This window comes from Arachis hypogaea, chromosome 11, assembly GCF_003086295.3.
Source record: "Arachis hypogaea cultivar Tifrunner chromosome 11, arahy.Tifrunner.gnm2.J5K5, whole genome shotgun sequence".
NCBI classification, from domain to species: domain Eukaryota; kingdom Viridiplantae; phylum Streptophyta; class Magnoliopsida; order Fabales; family Fabaceae; genus Arachis; species Arachis hypogaea.
In genome coordinates this window covers 139,114,571-139,131,843 of record NC_092046.1, presented here as the reverse complement: position 1 = coordinate 139,131,843, position 17,273 = coordinate 139,114,571, and positions in this window count along the sequence as shown.

Here is a 17,273-nt window from a genome sequence, read left to right as displayed (position 1 = left end):
TATGTTGCGATAATTTTAATTTTATAGCGCTAATCCTAATTATTCATAATCTTATTTTATTAAAGAAAAATGTTAAGGGTGATCGGAATTTATTATTGTTTGTCATCATTTAGTCAATAATTTAATTGTTTTTTTTTATCAAAGGAAGTATTTTATTGATTGTTGAAATAGACGGTCCAAAATAGGACAACACTAAAAGAAGATGATTCCACCAATTACATTGATTAACATGAGCGAAAGTTAACTTGAAGAAAGAAATAAACAAATAGGAAATAACATTAGGGAAGAGGGAATTAGAAACGAGGGTTCCTACTGGAAAAGAAATCCTTCATGAGCTTCCTGGCCTCTTTAACAACTTCAACACATAGGATCGTTTTATGTTCGAAGACTTGCATGTTACGCGCCAACCAAATCTTCCATAAGGTGATTGCAGCAAGGCTCCGTCGCTGTTTTCCATGGATTCCACCACCGCATCGAATTACTATCTCCCTCCACCATTTCCATAACACTGTGGTATTTTCAAGTAAGCCAAAATTATCAATTTTTCTCCATATTTGGTCAGCCTGAGAGCAATGAATTAAACAATGAATAATTGATTCTGGTTCATTTATGCATCTAGGACACTGAGGATTCACATTCGAAAACCTGAACTATAGCTTGAGCTTAACTGGGAGTCCTCCATGAATAGTTTTCTACAAAAATACCTTCATCTTTGCTGGGGAATGTAAGGACCAGATCGATTGCCACACATCTTTTTACTTGAAGACTTCCGGGAGGAACTCTATTGGCGAGTGAAAAAATTGGAATGCAATTTGGTATCCTGAGCTCACTTTGTAAGAACCACTTCTGTCTTTTGCCCAAATCAGTTTATCTTGTTGTTCTGTTCTTTGAGTTTGGGTAATCTGCTGAGCTATATTGGGGGAAAGCTATCGTTGATGAGTTGTATATTCCAATTCCCGTCTGGAAGCAGCAATTGGTTCACCCAGTGTAGGTTGTGATTGGGATTGGTTAATTGGGATCTTTGAATCTTTTCTTTGTTATCGCCCCAAGGCTCTTTAAAGATGCCACTCCCCACTCGCCATTTAACACCCTTTTCAATAACCTTCCTGCCTTCTAGCATACTTCTCCAGGCCCAAAAAGGGTTGTTACCTGGTAAGGCTTTTAAGAAATTGGAGAAAGGAAAATATCTACTTTTAAATGCCTTGTAAACTAGAGAATTTGTCTTAGAGAGTAACCATCAGCCTTGTTTGCCTAGCATAGCTAGATTGAAAGCTTTGAGATCTTTAAATCCTAGTCCACATGACTTTTGTCTCGACATACAGTGTTCCAACTCAGTCATTGCAACTTTCTTTCATCACCTCTTTGGCCTTTTAGTTTAGTTCCTTTAGTATAATTTAATTATATTTTATCTCATATTTAAATATTAATAACTAACTGATAATAAAAACAATAAATGATCTTCTAACATTTTTCATATTTAAAATTTTAAAATCCTATTTTTTAAAACAATTTTCAAACTGACCGTTGATATAATTAACCTTTTATACTTTCTCAATAACATATTACCACATAAAAATGGTCACATTCATCACTTAATTTATTAAGAGATTCAGGTTGCTATTAGCTCCATAAAAAAGCATGGAAACTAATCATTTTGCACTTGTCTTTCTAAGAAAAGCACAAATAAATAAATAAATAAATAAAACAAAAGCAAAAAAATTACACAAGGATTTTTTGTCTTTTACTATATGAACACCCGAATTCTCGACATCATAGTTGATCGAGTTTAGCTTTCATACTCTATATACACAGAATTCACATGCTTCATGCATAATTTTATTACGCGGAAGAATAATTCTCGGAGTACAACAAAAATTCTGTATTAAGAATTTAATTTTGATCAAATTACTATATAAAATATTTTATATAATTATTTAATTATATTTATTTTTTAATAATTATTCATATCATCAATAAAAAAGTATAGTTATTTTTTATGGCATATGGATAATTAGATATATCGTATATGTGTACATTAAAATTAAATTTTAATTTAAATTCAAAATTATGATACGGTAGATTTAAGGAAGAGAGAAAAGAAAAAATATATGAACTACCTAGTTGAGTGGGTCGGTGGTGGTAGCCAATACACATGCATAAATGGAAAATGGATTGGTGGGAGACGAAAAGAAAACTAAAAAGGACTAATCAAGTAATCATCCATCAAAAACTTGACGGCATCAACATTTGCAACAACAACTTTTTTTTTTCATTTTTAACCCGACATATCAAATATTGGATTTTAAATAGAAATGTCCGTAAACTATTAAAATTTATTATTTTTTGTTATTAACTCAATTTATTTTTATAATTTAATAACATATTTTATTTTATATTTTTAAATATTAATAATTAATTAATAATCAAACATAATGAATTCTAATAACTTTCGATTTTAAATTCTTAATGGTCCTTGTGAAAAATATATAAAATCTAATTTTGCAGATATTATTTTTGGCATGGTGAAGATTCCGGCGGCGAAGTACTCTTTCTGCATAGGTTGCACCGATGAGAACCACTCTATCACCCATATCCTTAACTAAACATCACAAACTGGCAGTGCAATTTTTGGTTTTTTCTTTTTCTTCGAGGCTCCAAGTCTAATAATCAATCAGGGTTTGATTACAAATTTGATTTCTACACCCACTAGGAGTCATGGAAAAAAGGAGGAAAGTCAGAGAACGAATTGAGTCAGCATGGTATGGCAGTTAAACTATGGTCCGTTAAATTAAAAGATAAGCACCAATAATGCACCATGAATGAATGAAAAACTATGGTATAAAGCTGGCAAATGAAAAGATATAGTTAACCAACAAAAATTGGGTCTAAAAGTGGCTCAAGTATATATCAATATTAGAGATTTGGGGAGCATACCAGGTATTTGATGTAGTATTGTTTCGTGATGTGAATTTTCCCAAAACCGTTTAGTCGTGCAAACTTGTGTAGTTGTGTTAGATGTTCATTTTTAATCAATGAAAAAAACAGAAAAACAATTACTTAGGCATACAAAGATGTTGGAAAGTAGTTTGAAGTCCACACGTACTCCACATCCACAGGACCCCCACAATGATAAGCCACCTATTGAGAAATGAGTATGAGTGTATGACAACGTAATTTATCCACACAACATATACAAGGATATCGTGTACTGATTTATGTGTCATTTATTATTGTTAAATAACAAATTCTCATCAAAATTTAATTCAGTATTACTTAACGAACAAATTGATATAATATTACGTATAAAACAACGAATACATACAGTTCGCTTTTTCAACAAATTAAACCTGGGCTTTTTATTTCCCAAAGTAGGTATAAATTTAAATGTTAAAATTGCGAGTCTCTTTTCCATGAACTGTCTGTAAAATGGCATTTTTAGGTGACTCCCGTGAATTAGGCCAACTCAGGTAGAAATATGAACAATTTTAGACAATTTATAATAATTTTATTAATAAAAATAAAAATAAAAATAAAAATAAAATAATATAAATAACAACACTATTACAATGGGTAACCGGAGATTATTGGGCTGGACTCGCTGGGTTGGCCCAATCGTCTATGGAGGGAAGCCTTCGGGCGGATTCGCGTCTTCATGGCCTCCGTCCAACTTGTGAATACGAGTGAATGGAGGTGATACCTGCAAAGACACTCCGATGCCTAAGTCAACAAGGGGGTAAGCAGGTCTAGAGAGTATTGGGACTTAGTGATACCTGAGAAGTGTCAGTGTATTTATAGTGGTGAACCCATAACCACCGTTGAAGTAGTTCCGCTATTTAAGGTGGATAACCGTCCCCTTATCTTAGGGAAGTTGAGATATGGCTCCTGGAAGTGGTTAGAGAGATTTTAGGGGCAGTTACTCATTTGAATGAGTGTTTATCTGCCAGCTAATCCTCGTCCCGACTTCTTTAGGGTAAGTCGTGGTAAGGACCGACTTCATAGGAAGAAGGTCGGCGTAAGGCGAGGCTCAATCCTTTGGATTGGGCCTTTCATTTGGACCTGGGTCTTATCATTGGGGCAGGATATGAACAAACACCATTATTAACAACAACAACAACAACAACAACAACAACAACAACAACAACAACGCTAAAAGTAACATTTTAATAATAATAATAATAACAATAATTATTGTTATATATGATTATTATTATGATTATAACGTTATTATTATTCTTAATTTTATTATTATTATTGATAGTATTAATATTATTAATAATATTATTAGTTGCCTAACGTTGTTCTTATTTTTCAAGCGTCAGATCTGAGTTGGTCCAATTTGCGGACACCATGCTAGAAGCGTCATATCTCTTGTGCTCTTTGTGAAATGGAATTAAAAGTGAATAAAAGTGATGCACAAATGACGTTGATCGAGTTTGTCTCTGAAAGTTACTGACATTGATCGAGTTTGTCCTTCCGTCATCTCAGTTGCTGAGGTGTGTAACGTTTGCTGAGCTGGAACGTTAAATTCCAGCGTGGCATAGACCAAAACGACGTAGTGTCAATCCTCCACCCCCAAAACCATGAAACTACGTCGTTTATGGTCTAGAGTGGGATTTTCAAACGTGTCTCCCATCATCTCTTCTCATAACAACCTTCTTCTACTTTTGCTCCAAAATTCCTTGTCTCCTCTCAACTCTGTGACTCTCTGCCCTGAGACACTTGCCTATGATCAGAACCTCCTTGTGTACTTGACGAGCTGTGTGCGTATCGACATTTGTGAAGGAGTTGGCGCTACTACAGTGGAAAGTTGGAGGAGCTCGCGGAAAATTTACGCTGTTGGAGGAAGGAACAATAACTGCCACAGGGTCAGATTTAATTTTTTTGACCGTTTTTGTTGATTTTGCAGTGTTGGTGTCTGTTGGTTTATGTTGACGTAGTTCTAAGAACCATTTTGTTAGATTAGGGTTTGGAGTTGACGTTGCTAGACAAGGTATGATGTTAGGAAGAACATGTTCTGTATGCGGTTGCTGTTACGGGTTTCGTAGTTATTATGCCGTGGGTTATTTTGGTGTTTGGTCTCAGTCGAGGGTTTGTGATGATTATGAGTATGTTGTTTGCTGTGTGTTTACATGCAATTGTTAGTCTGAAGTTGTTTCATATTTTATTGTTGATTAAATTTATTTGATTTTTGCTTTTATAGATGGAGGGTCCTCTTATGACATTTGTATTTCACCATGGTGGAAAGTTTAAGAAGGATGAAGGTGGAAATCTGTATTATGAGCCCTATCATACAGAGGTGTTAATGGTAGTCGACAGTGACGCATTTGATGTGTTCTTTGTGAATGGTTACTTTAAGGAACTAGGATATGCCGAGGCTAGGGAATGTTGGTGGAAATCTCCAGGAGTTCCCCTTGAATCTGGGCTGAGGAGGCTGGCCACAGATCATGATTTGATTGCAATGGTCAAGGATTGCAGGAGGAATTTCAATTTGATCAACCTATATTTCGAGCATGGTATTTCAGAGCCATTTGTGGTTGATGAGAAGGAAAAAGATATGGAAAAAAAAATAAGCTATTCCAAACCAAGAAACATCACTCTCAACCCAACAAGCTACCATCTCATTCAAAAGCATGCTCTCAATCCTCGAAGGCCTCAGCTGATGGTATTAGATTATCCTCTTAACCCTCAAAGTTGCCTTCTCATTCATAAGTCACATCATCATTACATATCTAATAGTTCAATTTCAAAGCTCTAACAACATCTCTAAAGCACAACAACATAACACTCCATCTATAGCTTTACTTGGAGATTGATGTGAACAAAAGTGATGCACAAATGACAGTAGTCACAGTCATTGCAATTGAGATGTACATTATTAGCATCTTTATTGCTCTAACTTCACCCTCCAAACTATCCAATCTCCATGACACATTCAATCTCCATTCATCATAATCACCACCAACCTCTGCATCAGCTTCTGCCCCTACTGCATACCCATCATCATCAACCCCCTAAAGAAGTTACAGTGACTTCCCTTCTGAATATTTAAAAAAAAAAAATCAATTTCAACTGTTTGACAAAAAATGGACATAGAAAAATGGAAAACAAAATTAATTTATTTTAACTCACCGGGTATCTTGCACAAGTGTGGAACAACCTATCTGGATTCTCTCTTGTACCAGATTTCTTTATCGTTGTCTTCAACCCGCAAAAGCATGTCTGGTCATTGATTTTCCTCCTCTGTCGCATAGAAGAGTTGGAACCACGGCTACCAATAGACTGAGACGGCAAGTCACCGCTGTGACTTCCATTCATCGTAACAGTGACTGAACAAACATACAGGTCATCTACTATGAGAATCACGCACATTTATGCTTCCGATTGGGGTTAGATTAGTGTTGTAACATTAGGACTAATTTGAGCTAAATAAACAAACATATATGCTCAGCATTAATGTTAGCCATGCTGGAGTGTGCCACGCTGGAACTTAACGTTTCAGCTCAGCAAACGTTACACACCTCAATAACTGAGTTGACGAAAGGACGAACTCGATTAACGTCGGTAACTTTCGAGAAAGTTTTTGATTAATTTTATCTTTTGAAGACGAAAATGGAGATAGAGATATTTTTCAAGGACGATTTTGACTATTAACTCAATATTATTAATTGCCCAATGTTATTCTTATTTTTCAAACGTCAAGTCTGAGTTGGTCCAATTTGCAAACACCACGCTAGAAGCTTCATATCTCTTGTGCTCTTTGTGAAATGGAATTAAAATTTATTTTATGGGTAGTTTTGCTCTTTGTGAAATGGAATTAAAATTTATTTTACGGATAGTTTATGTATTTTGGCACTGTTTTAAATTATGCGTATTTTGGAAAATAAAAACTTTTTAATATTTATTTAAATAAAAGGTAGAAATCTATGCTACTCTTTTATATATTCTTGGGCTGCGGATATTAACATGTGTTTTTAGGACACATAATGAAATTATTATTAATGAAAAATTTTAAATATTTTAATAAATATAAAATAAATACATTAAAAATTTAAATTTTTTTATTTTTTAATTAAAATTTTTTTATTTTATAATTTTAATATATGTCCTAAGGATATATGATAAATAAATCATAATTTTATATTACTGCTCCAATAAGTGAGGTACACTGTTGCTGAAAATCTGTTTAGTTAGGTTGTGTAGCATATAGTACAGAGCATTTATCAAACAAATGAGAACAATGAATGTGCCTTAATGTCTTAACTAGGTCAGCTAGCTACTCCACTTGCTAGATTTGCAGTTATCATCAAACTGTGCCTAATTCTGCTAACAGACATTATTAATGGAGGATGCACTACGCACTACGGGAGGAGCAGGAAATAAATTGGAAACTTTGATACCATATTTGTCGTTGTAATTCATTATTGATAATTAGTCTACTAATAAAAATATAGTGGAACATTAACCGAGTGAGAGGGAATAAGAATTAGAAAAGTCAAAGTTAGGAATTCAAAGTTGAAAACACAAGGACCAAGGTGAATAATGAAGGATTTGAGGATGAGCAGTGAAATCACATGGGAGCCATCACTCCATGCTGGTAATTGGTTAGGCAGCTACCAACACCAAACACTGCCTCCATTCTCTCTCGGATTTCCATTTCGCTTCTGTTTAAAATGCCCCAACTCCGATGTTCCGTGGATTGCTTTCTGTTCACTTGTAATTATTTCTTGAACCGCTCAGAAATAACATTTTCCAATTGGATTCTCTTCTTATTTTTGCACTTCCGGAAATTTTTAGACTACTCTCAGCTCGTTTATAGCAAGAGTTGTTAAATAAAATAACAAGTGATCCGGCCGTGATAACTTGTCAGTAAAATTATATTTCGAAAATTAATATAACTAAGGGCAAAAAATATTTTTTATTCTTGAAATTTATCGAAAAATTTTAAAATATTATTTTGTTTTAATTTTGTTTTTAAAATTTTTTATTTGTATTAAATATATTTTTGACAGTTAAATTTTTAAAAAATTTAAGACTAATTAAGCAATAAAGCATGACACCTAAATCTGATTTGTTTATGTTAAAAGTTGTTCTTGTGAAATTATTGCTAAATTTATTCTAAATTTTTTGAAAAGTTAGCCGCTAGGAGTATATTTGATGTAAATCGAAAATTTTTGGGATAAAATTAAAACAAAATAAAACTTAAAAATATTTTTTAAATTTTTAACAAATTTTAAAGACAAAAAATATACTTTAACCTATCATAAATAAATACATTATATTTTGAATAATATTAAAGTGACTAACTTCATCACGATTATTTACTGCTCAGTCTATAACTGATACATAAGATAATGGCCTAGAATAAATACATTACTTATAAAGGTAAGAAATTTCACATGCAATATTATTTTAAAGATTCTGCTAGGAAGACAATAAAGAATTTTGATAATATATACAATAGGCTTTAAATTTAGTCTAATACAAGAGAAAAAAAACTCAAATAGTTATTTTAAAAAATTAACTATTTCAATTTTAATTTACCAAAAAAATTTACTCAAATATTATCTTTCCCTCCCTCTCAACTATCTGCCATCCCACCCTCATCAATCATTCCACTTCTCTGGCATTAGAAGCTTTCTTATTGGCCAACAAACAATTATCCACGTAGTTATTAAAATAATCATTCGACTACCTAGTGAAATGACTATTCAGTATTTGTTAATTGTATATACTTAAACCAAATCGAATAAAATATCCATTCAATTAAGAATTAAAATAACCATCTGCATACACAGTAAATTGACCATCCAGCATATTTGACATTTTTTTGAATTAAAATGTCAAAATTATTGTTAGGGTAGTGGAAACTTGAGAAGAAGTGAAGTGAAGTCAAGGCATGAAACAACTAAGGAAATGAAGTAGAAAAAAAAAACAAGAATAGTAAATAGTTTTTTTTTTTTTTTAATTTGGATTAAAAATTTAAAGATGAGTTAGTTAATTGACCATAGATGATGAAGTTTTAAGCTTGCTCTTGTTATAGTTTTTAACACTTGATACTCTGTAAACATACCACCAATGACGATTTAAATTCTATGTTGGCTTTTCTTGTTTTGAAATCATGGGTGCGGCTGCGGATGGATCTGCGGGAGGGGACCGCACGGCCGCACATTGAATCACAGTGAACCTATAGCTGATGAAACGCTACCACGGTGAATCTCCTGTGAGAGGGGGCCGCACGGCCGCACGTCGGGAGGCTGCGCGAAAGACGCACAGCGCGACGATCTTGCTCATACGTTCGCAGGATGCAGTGCGGCGTCGGTCTTCTTCTGGGTGACGACGGCTGATGTTGCTGACAGAGCTTTCACCGATAAAAAAAACAGACTGGAGGAGAAGAGTCACGTCACATGCGGAGAGGAAGGTTTACAGTATATATAACTGCTGCGATTGCAAATCCTTATTATTTTGAATTCAAAATTTAAAATTATTAAAAATTAATTAGCTTAATTATCATTTGAATTAATTTTTTTTTTACTCTTATTGTACACATTATACACTAATATCATTATCTCCTCGTACTTTCTCTTATTTTTAAACATGGAAATACCTTTTACAAATATTCACGTTCTGGATCTTACTTCAGCTAACCGTATATTTCATCCATCAAGAAAAGTCCGAGTTAATTACAAAGTGGATGAGCTATATAAGAGATTAAGGTTCAGTTTGGGTAACTAACTTAATTAAGCTCTTTTTGATAAAATAACTTAAATAATAAATGACTCTGTTAAAAGTAACTTATAAATAAGTTATTTTGTATTTGGATTTTTAACTCTAAAAGTGTTTATTTTAAAGAAATGTAATAAAAAGTAGAAGTATTATGAGAGAAGTCATTTTTTTTAACTTTTCTATAAGCTCCAAAATAGCTTCTTAGAAAGTTGCAATTTGATTTTGAAAATTACACCCGACATTAATACTACTACTTTTTATAAGTCAAAAATTAAAAAAAACTACTTCTAGAGTTTCCAAACAGCCCTAAGAGAAACACTAGTTGAATAAGAACAACAACCAATTGACACGTTATTCATGGTGATCGATTAGACTGTATCATTTTAAATAAATTTTACCATTGATATATTTTTCTTGTCCATTTTTTAATATAATATTATATTTATTAAACTTTTGCAAGGAGACAATTAAGTATATATAATATAATATAGGAATAACATATTTAATTTTTTATGTGGTACAATTTCCGGAGTCCTACTCCTAGAGTTGAGAAGGGAATCTTTCTTTCACAAATCAAATAATCACCGGCTGCTTCTCCCCACAATACTTTCAATTAATTGTTGACCCCAGGTAAATTAAACTATTCTCAACTTATGCACTGCATATTGCATATTCTCTTTCAATTCTTTTTTTTGTCAATGTTTAAGTCATTAAACACATAATTTATATAAATATTACAAATAGAAAATTGTTTTTTAAATATTAAACAATCAACAGATGACAAATTATCCATAAAACCTAAACCATATTATCACTAGTACACCATAAATAGTATCAATTGCAAAGAACAAGAGTCTCCGAAGATGCATGATTAGAAATGCAATTTACTTATAGAAAAATCAGTATCCAAAAATTATACTCCTACATTATTAAGTGACTCAGTTTGCATTAAATTAGTTAGAAACAATTTCTAGACTAATATAGATAGAGTTTAATTAATTTATATCCTAAAAGCACATAATAAAATTATAAATTAAAAAATTATTGAAAATATAAAAAATTTAAATTTAAATTTTTTTTGTATTTATTATTAAAATAAATATTTAAAAGTTTCTATTAATAGTAGAGACACATGTTAGATAAACTCATCGTCCTAATCGGAATCGAGTTCACGATATGGGGGATTTGATCCTAGCTTTAACGTGTATAGAACCAATCCGTGTGAGTACTAAATAACCTACAAGACACTTTGATGCTAAAGTCAATAGTATTTTTTAGTGTAATATAGTCTCTTCTTTCTTATCCGATGAATGTCTCTTCCTTTTATCTTTGTCTCTTTGGAGAATTGCCGTTTTTTCGACATTTAGGTAGTGTTTGTTTTGAGATACTGAGACTGAGATTTAGTATCGTGTTTGTTAGTTCAGAGACTGGTACTAAAATTTCTGTCTCTGTCTTCAAAATTTCAGTATTTCAATACCTCCAAAAGGTAGGGACACAGGGGACTAAAATTTTTAGCGATGGAGACTGAAACTTTAATAACATTTTATACCTAAAATATTCTCATTTCAATTAATTAATTCCAATTTTATCCTTTGTGCAAATTAAATTAGAGTTTCATTCTTGTTTCAATTCCTGTCTCCCATTTTGCACCAAACAAAATACTGAGATTTATTTCAATCTCTGTCTCTCAGTCTCTGTCTTTCTGTCTCCGTCTCTCCACCAAACGCTACCTTAGTGATGATAAGTTATGTTTTAATGTCGGAATTCGTTGGTTTCAAGTTTACCCATGCGGCCGTTATGGCGCGTCGGGTGTTATGTCGTAACGTCGGATTCTCATTTAATCATCATTCTATTATGTTACTATTTGTCTAGAACACTCATATAGATAAGCTACAATTTATTGGTTACTATTACTTTGTTTATTGCATGTGTTTGAGCAGCTGCCATGAATTGCGGAAGCTATGTTTAAGCTTTGTCTTTAAAATTGAATGGAATTTAGTGCAGCTGAGACCCAGGGCAATTAATTTAGTGGATAGGTCCATACTCCAATCAAGAGCTTGTAAGAAGACATAAACCCTAAATTCCGAGTCCCTGTTTCGAACTTCTAAACAACCAAACCCAATTATATGTATTATTGTATGAATTTAAGTGTATATTATTCTAGTCAAATTTATACTTAATTCTCAATAAGTTCGTAGTAGTTTAAACAGTACTAGTAGGCAAAGTGGTTTATCACTGACGCTGAATACTAAGCAGGAATCATGTTGATAAAATAATAATGACTCATGAGTACAAATTATTGATGCTACTATTACTATATGCATAATTGCATGTCATAAATTTACCGAACCTTAGCGAGACGATATTTTGATTTTTCTTGTGTTGTACGTTATCCAGTTTTAATTAATTAACTATTAGCTTTATGCTGAAGCTAATTATTTTGAATCTAGATATTTAAGACAACAATTATTTTAATATAAGGAGTATCAATATTTGGTTGGAGTCAAAGGAGTTCTCATATTATATCCCGAGCAGATCTTGAAAATGATGACAATATGCTCAAAAATTACTTTACATCTTAGTCTCCATCCCATCCCCATGAGGTCAAATTCACATGCTCTCCATCCTGAATTGGGTGGATACATAAAACTATCTTGTTAATATATGTTTCAAATATATTTTAAAATAATATTTAGCTAATTCTTTTTTAAAATAAGTATTTTTTTATATATATTTCAAATGTATTAAATATATTAAATTTTTAAAATTTGTTATTATATTTTTAAAAAATATTAAAAAATTAATACTTTTAATCAATATTATTAGTTAATACTTTAGATCGTATTCTATTCTTATATTATTTGAATTTAAAATTTAATATTTAAAATTTAATATAAAAATATTTTTTTAATTAAATATTGATTAAAAAATTAAATTTTATTAATTATATAATATTATTTCAAATTAATATTATCTCTTCTAACTTTCCTGTCTGTTAGAAGCTGGAAGAGATAATATACCTTAATAACAAAGGAACATATCTTCAACCATGATTGATTTGTTATGAATATATGATTTAGATCGTTTCTTATACATAGGATAACAATAGTGTAATTTGGATGGTCTCTGATGTTTGAAAATTGAGACATAAAATGTAATGGAGATGAGTGAATAGGGATAGTGGCACCCGTTAGAGTGTAGGGTAGAGGGTGGAAATTAACACCATGTTTGGTTTTAGGGAAAATAAGAGGAAAGAAAAATGGTGAAAGGAAAATAAGTAAAAAATTTTATTTTTCTTTATTTGAATACCAAAAAAAATGAGAAGAAAAAAAAATTTTAGTGTGGATCCTACAAAAAAATTTTCCATCCATTAGAAACATGAAAACAAAAAGAAAAATATTACTTTTGATGTATTTATAATATTATCCCTAATTTATTATTAATAATAATTATTAATATAAATTTAGTTTTAATAGTTTTAATACATTATTATAATAAAAATTTACATTTAAATATTATATATGTATTAGATAAATAATTTATAAAATTATAATATTTTATAATATTCATAAAATGCAATAAAACATAAATAAATAAAAATATTTATATTTTATTTTATTATAAGGGCATTAATGTAATTTTATATTATTATGATTTTCTTTCTTCTCACTTTTCTTCTTATCCAAACAAAAGAAATTTTTCTTTCTATTTTTTTTCCATTCATTTTCTCTTCATCCAAACAATACATAAATAACTCTACTTTTCCTTTTATTTTCTTTCCTCTCATTTTCCTTCCTCTTATTTTCTTTCCTTCTATTTTCTTGAGCAAAAAACAGAAATAAGCTAAGGGAGAAAATAATTTACGTGAATAAGCCAAAACAAAAACTGTTTCATGAATCTACCAACGCATATGTAGTTCGAACCAGCTTGGTTCGAATTATACACAAATACATGCACACACATAATTCGAACTAGCTTGGTTCGAATTACACACAAACACACACACACACTAATTCAAACCAGTTTGGTTCGAATTACACACAGTAATTCATGGTATAATTTGAATTATGCTGTTAAAAAATTAATAATTTATTTAAAAAATTTATTAAAAAATTTATTAAAAAATTAATAATTTAAAAATTAAAAAAATATATATTTTTATTTCATACGTTAAAAAAAAGCTAACAAAATATTTAATTATGAGACTTCTTTAAAATATTAATGAGCTATCAATTCGAATTTTATACAATATTTTTCTGTCCATTTTTAATAGTTCATGAATATTTTTTAATAAATTTTTTTAATAAATTTTTTTAAATTATACTACAAAAAATATTTTATCCTATGCAAAATAATTTTAAAAAAATGGCTTAAAAAATGTTAGGAGTACTATAAAAATTTGTAATGTTATAATAACTTAAGTAAATACATGCATGTACTCAAATTTTAAATAAAATATTCTACATACTCAATAATAATTTAGAAATGAAAGAAAATATTTTATTCCATACAAAATAATTAAAAAATATATTTTATTCTATACAAAATAATTTTAAAAAATGGCTTAAAAGATGTTATGAGTACTATAAAAATTTGTAATATTCCAGTGATTTAGGTAAATATATGATAAAAATATTTTTTCTTTAATTTCTAAATTATTAGTGACTATGTGGAGTATTTCTTTAATGTCCTAAGTCATTAGGACATTACAAATTTTTATAGTACTTCTAACATCTTTTAAGCCATTTTTTAAATTATTTTGCATAGAATAAAATATTTTTTTGTGGTATAATTTAAATAAATTTATTAAAAAATATTCATGAGCTATCAAGAATGGGCAGAAGAGTATTGTATAGAATTCGAATTGCTCACCATATAATTTGAATAAGAGTAATTCGAACTTCCCTACGTGTAATTCGAATCATGTAATATCTCACCATATAATTTAAATAATTTTATTAAAAAATTATCATGAATATTTTTTAATAAATTTATTTAAATTATACCACAAAAAAATATTTTATTCTATGCAAAATAATTTAAAAAATGGCTTAAAAGATGTTAGAAGTACTATAAAAATTTGTAATGTCCTAATGACTTAGGACATTAAAGAAATACTCCACATAGTCACTAATAATTTAGAAATTAAAGAAAAAATATTTTTATCATGTATTTACCTAAATCACTAGAATATTACAAATTTTTATAGTACTCATAACATCTTTTAAGCCATTTTTTAAAATTATTTTGTATAGAATAAAATATATTTTTTAATTATTTTGTATGGAATAAAATATTTTCTTTCATTTCTAAATTATTATTGACTATGTAGAGTATTTTATTTAAAATTTGAGTACATGCATGTATTTACCTAAGTTATTATAACATTACAAATTTTTATAGTACTCCTAACATTTTTTAAGCCATTTTTTAAAATTGTTTTGCATAGAATAAAATATTTTTTGTAGTATAATTTAAAAAAATTTATTAAAAAATATTCATAAACTATTAAAAATGGACAGAAAAGTATTGTATGAAATTCGAATTGATAGCTCATTAATATTTTAAAGAAGTCTCGTAATTAAATATTTTGTTAGTTTTTTTTAACGTATGAAATAAAATATATATTTTTTTTAATTTTTAAATTATTAATTTTTTAACAGCATAATTCGAATTATACCATGAATTATTGTGTGTGTAATTATGTGTTTGTGTATAATTCGAACCAAACTGGTTCGAATTATGTAGAAATAGAATTCGAACCAAACTGGTTCGAACTACATATAAACGTGCATTGATAGATTCATGAAGCAATTTTCGTTTTGACTTATTTACGTAAATTATTTTTTTCTTTGGCTTATTTTTGTTTTTTACCCTATTTTCTTTTCTATATCCAAACAAAGTCTAAAGGCGAAAAACTATGGTTAAGGTAAAGTAAATGTACCGTTGTTACTAGTTACAATTATACATGATATTGTTAAAAGGTGAAATCGATTTTCATCTAACAATTTCACGTGAAATCGACTGTTCATGAGTTTTATCTTGTTAAAATATATTTTTTTTTGTTTTTCACTGCATGTACAAAGTAAAATTCAAACTTTCGATACTTACTTAAATGGACTAGTGAGCTAACCACTAGACCAACCCAACTTGGTTGTTAAAATATGTATCCTCGACGCAACACTAATAAATTGTAACATGAAATTAATCATGAGATATTTAGGTTTAGGGATAGGGAATCTTTCTTTGGTACAAGAAGGAGTGGGTCCACGTGAGGGTACAGACACATAGGCTTCATTATTGCTCCGAGGCGCGGCAAGGCCCAGGCCCAGAAGGGAATAGTTTGCCGTACGACAGGTCCATGTGTTGGTCGTTTTGTTAAGGTGATTGAGATGGGGGGTGTTGGCGTCACGCGCGCAAACGACGGTGTGCTTTGCTGTGTTAAGGCGAATGTGAGGTCGTTTTATGTCAGTAAGTGGGACAGAGGGGTAAGATTAGGTTTTTGCATTTCATCATCACATTCATATTTCAGAATTCAGAGTGTCTTGTGACTTGTGTGGTCAGCGTTTTTTATTTCCTTTCCTGGATTTTCGCTCCTTGTCTATACACATATGAGTAGTCAAACCTTTCTCAAACCACTCTGTTTTTCTTTCCCTACCTTTTCATTTTTAAAATGCAATTTGCTACTTCTTTTGCTAAATTTAATGGAACAAGCCTTTTGCAAAGAACTTTATTTTTTATTTGTTAAAAATATAACATTATATAAGGTTTTCAATTGTTTAATGATATTTAATGCATTAAAAGTTTTTTTTAATATACAAAATTTTTAGTTTTATATTCGTAAAAAAGATATTTGTTAAATAAAATCCTTATAAATATAAGATGATCTTCATATTTTAAATTAAATTCTAAAATAGTTCATATTTTAGATTAAATTCTAAAATAGAGTTAAGTTTATTTAACTTTAGTTTAGCATTAGTTTCTTTTAAACTAGTGGGTGACCGTAGTTCTACAAATGTTAGGCATCGGATGTTCAATTTTAAATAAACATTAACAAAAAAATGTATTTGATGGGTTGATAATATAAAATATGTTACACATTCTTACAATTATATTTATCTTTTTGGATGACTATTTATGTGAACAAAGTAATAGTTATTTTTTATAATGTGGTGTTATGTAATTAAATACAAATATAAGATTACTTTATACTGACAGTATATCAAAATTAAATTTATATTTTAGATAAATGTTTATCTATAAAAAGTGCGAGTTTATGTTTTGTGAAGTTCTTTTAAGAAGAAACTATATAGTATGTATTACTCTACTTTCCAAAATTTTGGATTTCTCTGCCTATCTATAACTTCCATAAAAAATAGAAAATGTAAAATGTAGAACACCTCATATGACATTTCACATTGTTAATAAGTTTCTAATAAAGAATGCCTCCTTTTTTTTTAAAAAAAAAAAATACCCTTTTAAATTTAACCTTATATACATATTGAATGCTTAAAATAACAAAAAAGAAAATCATATATATAAAGGTACGC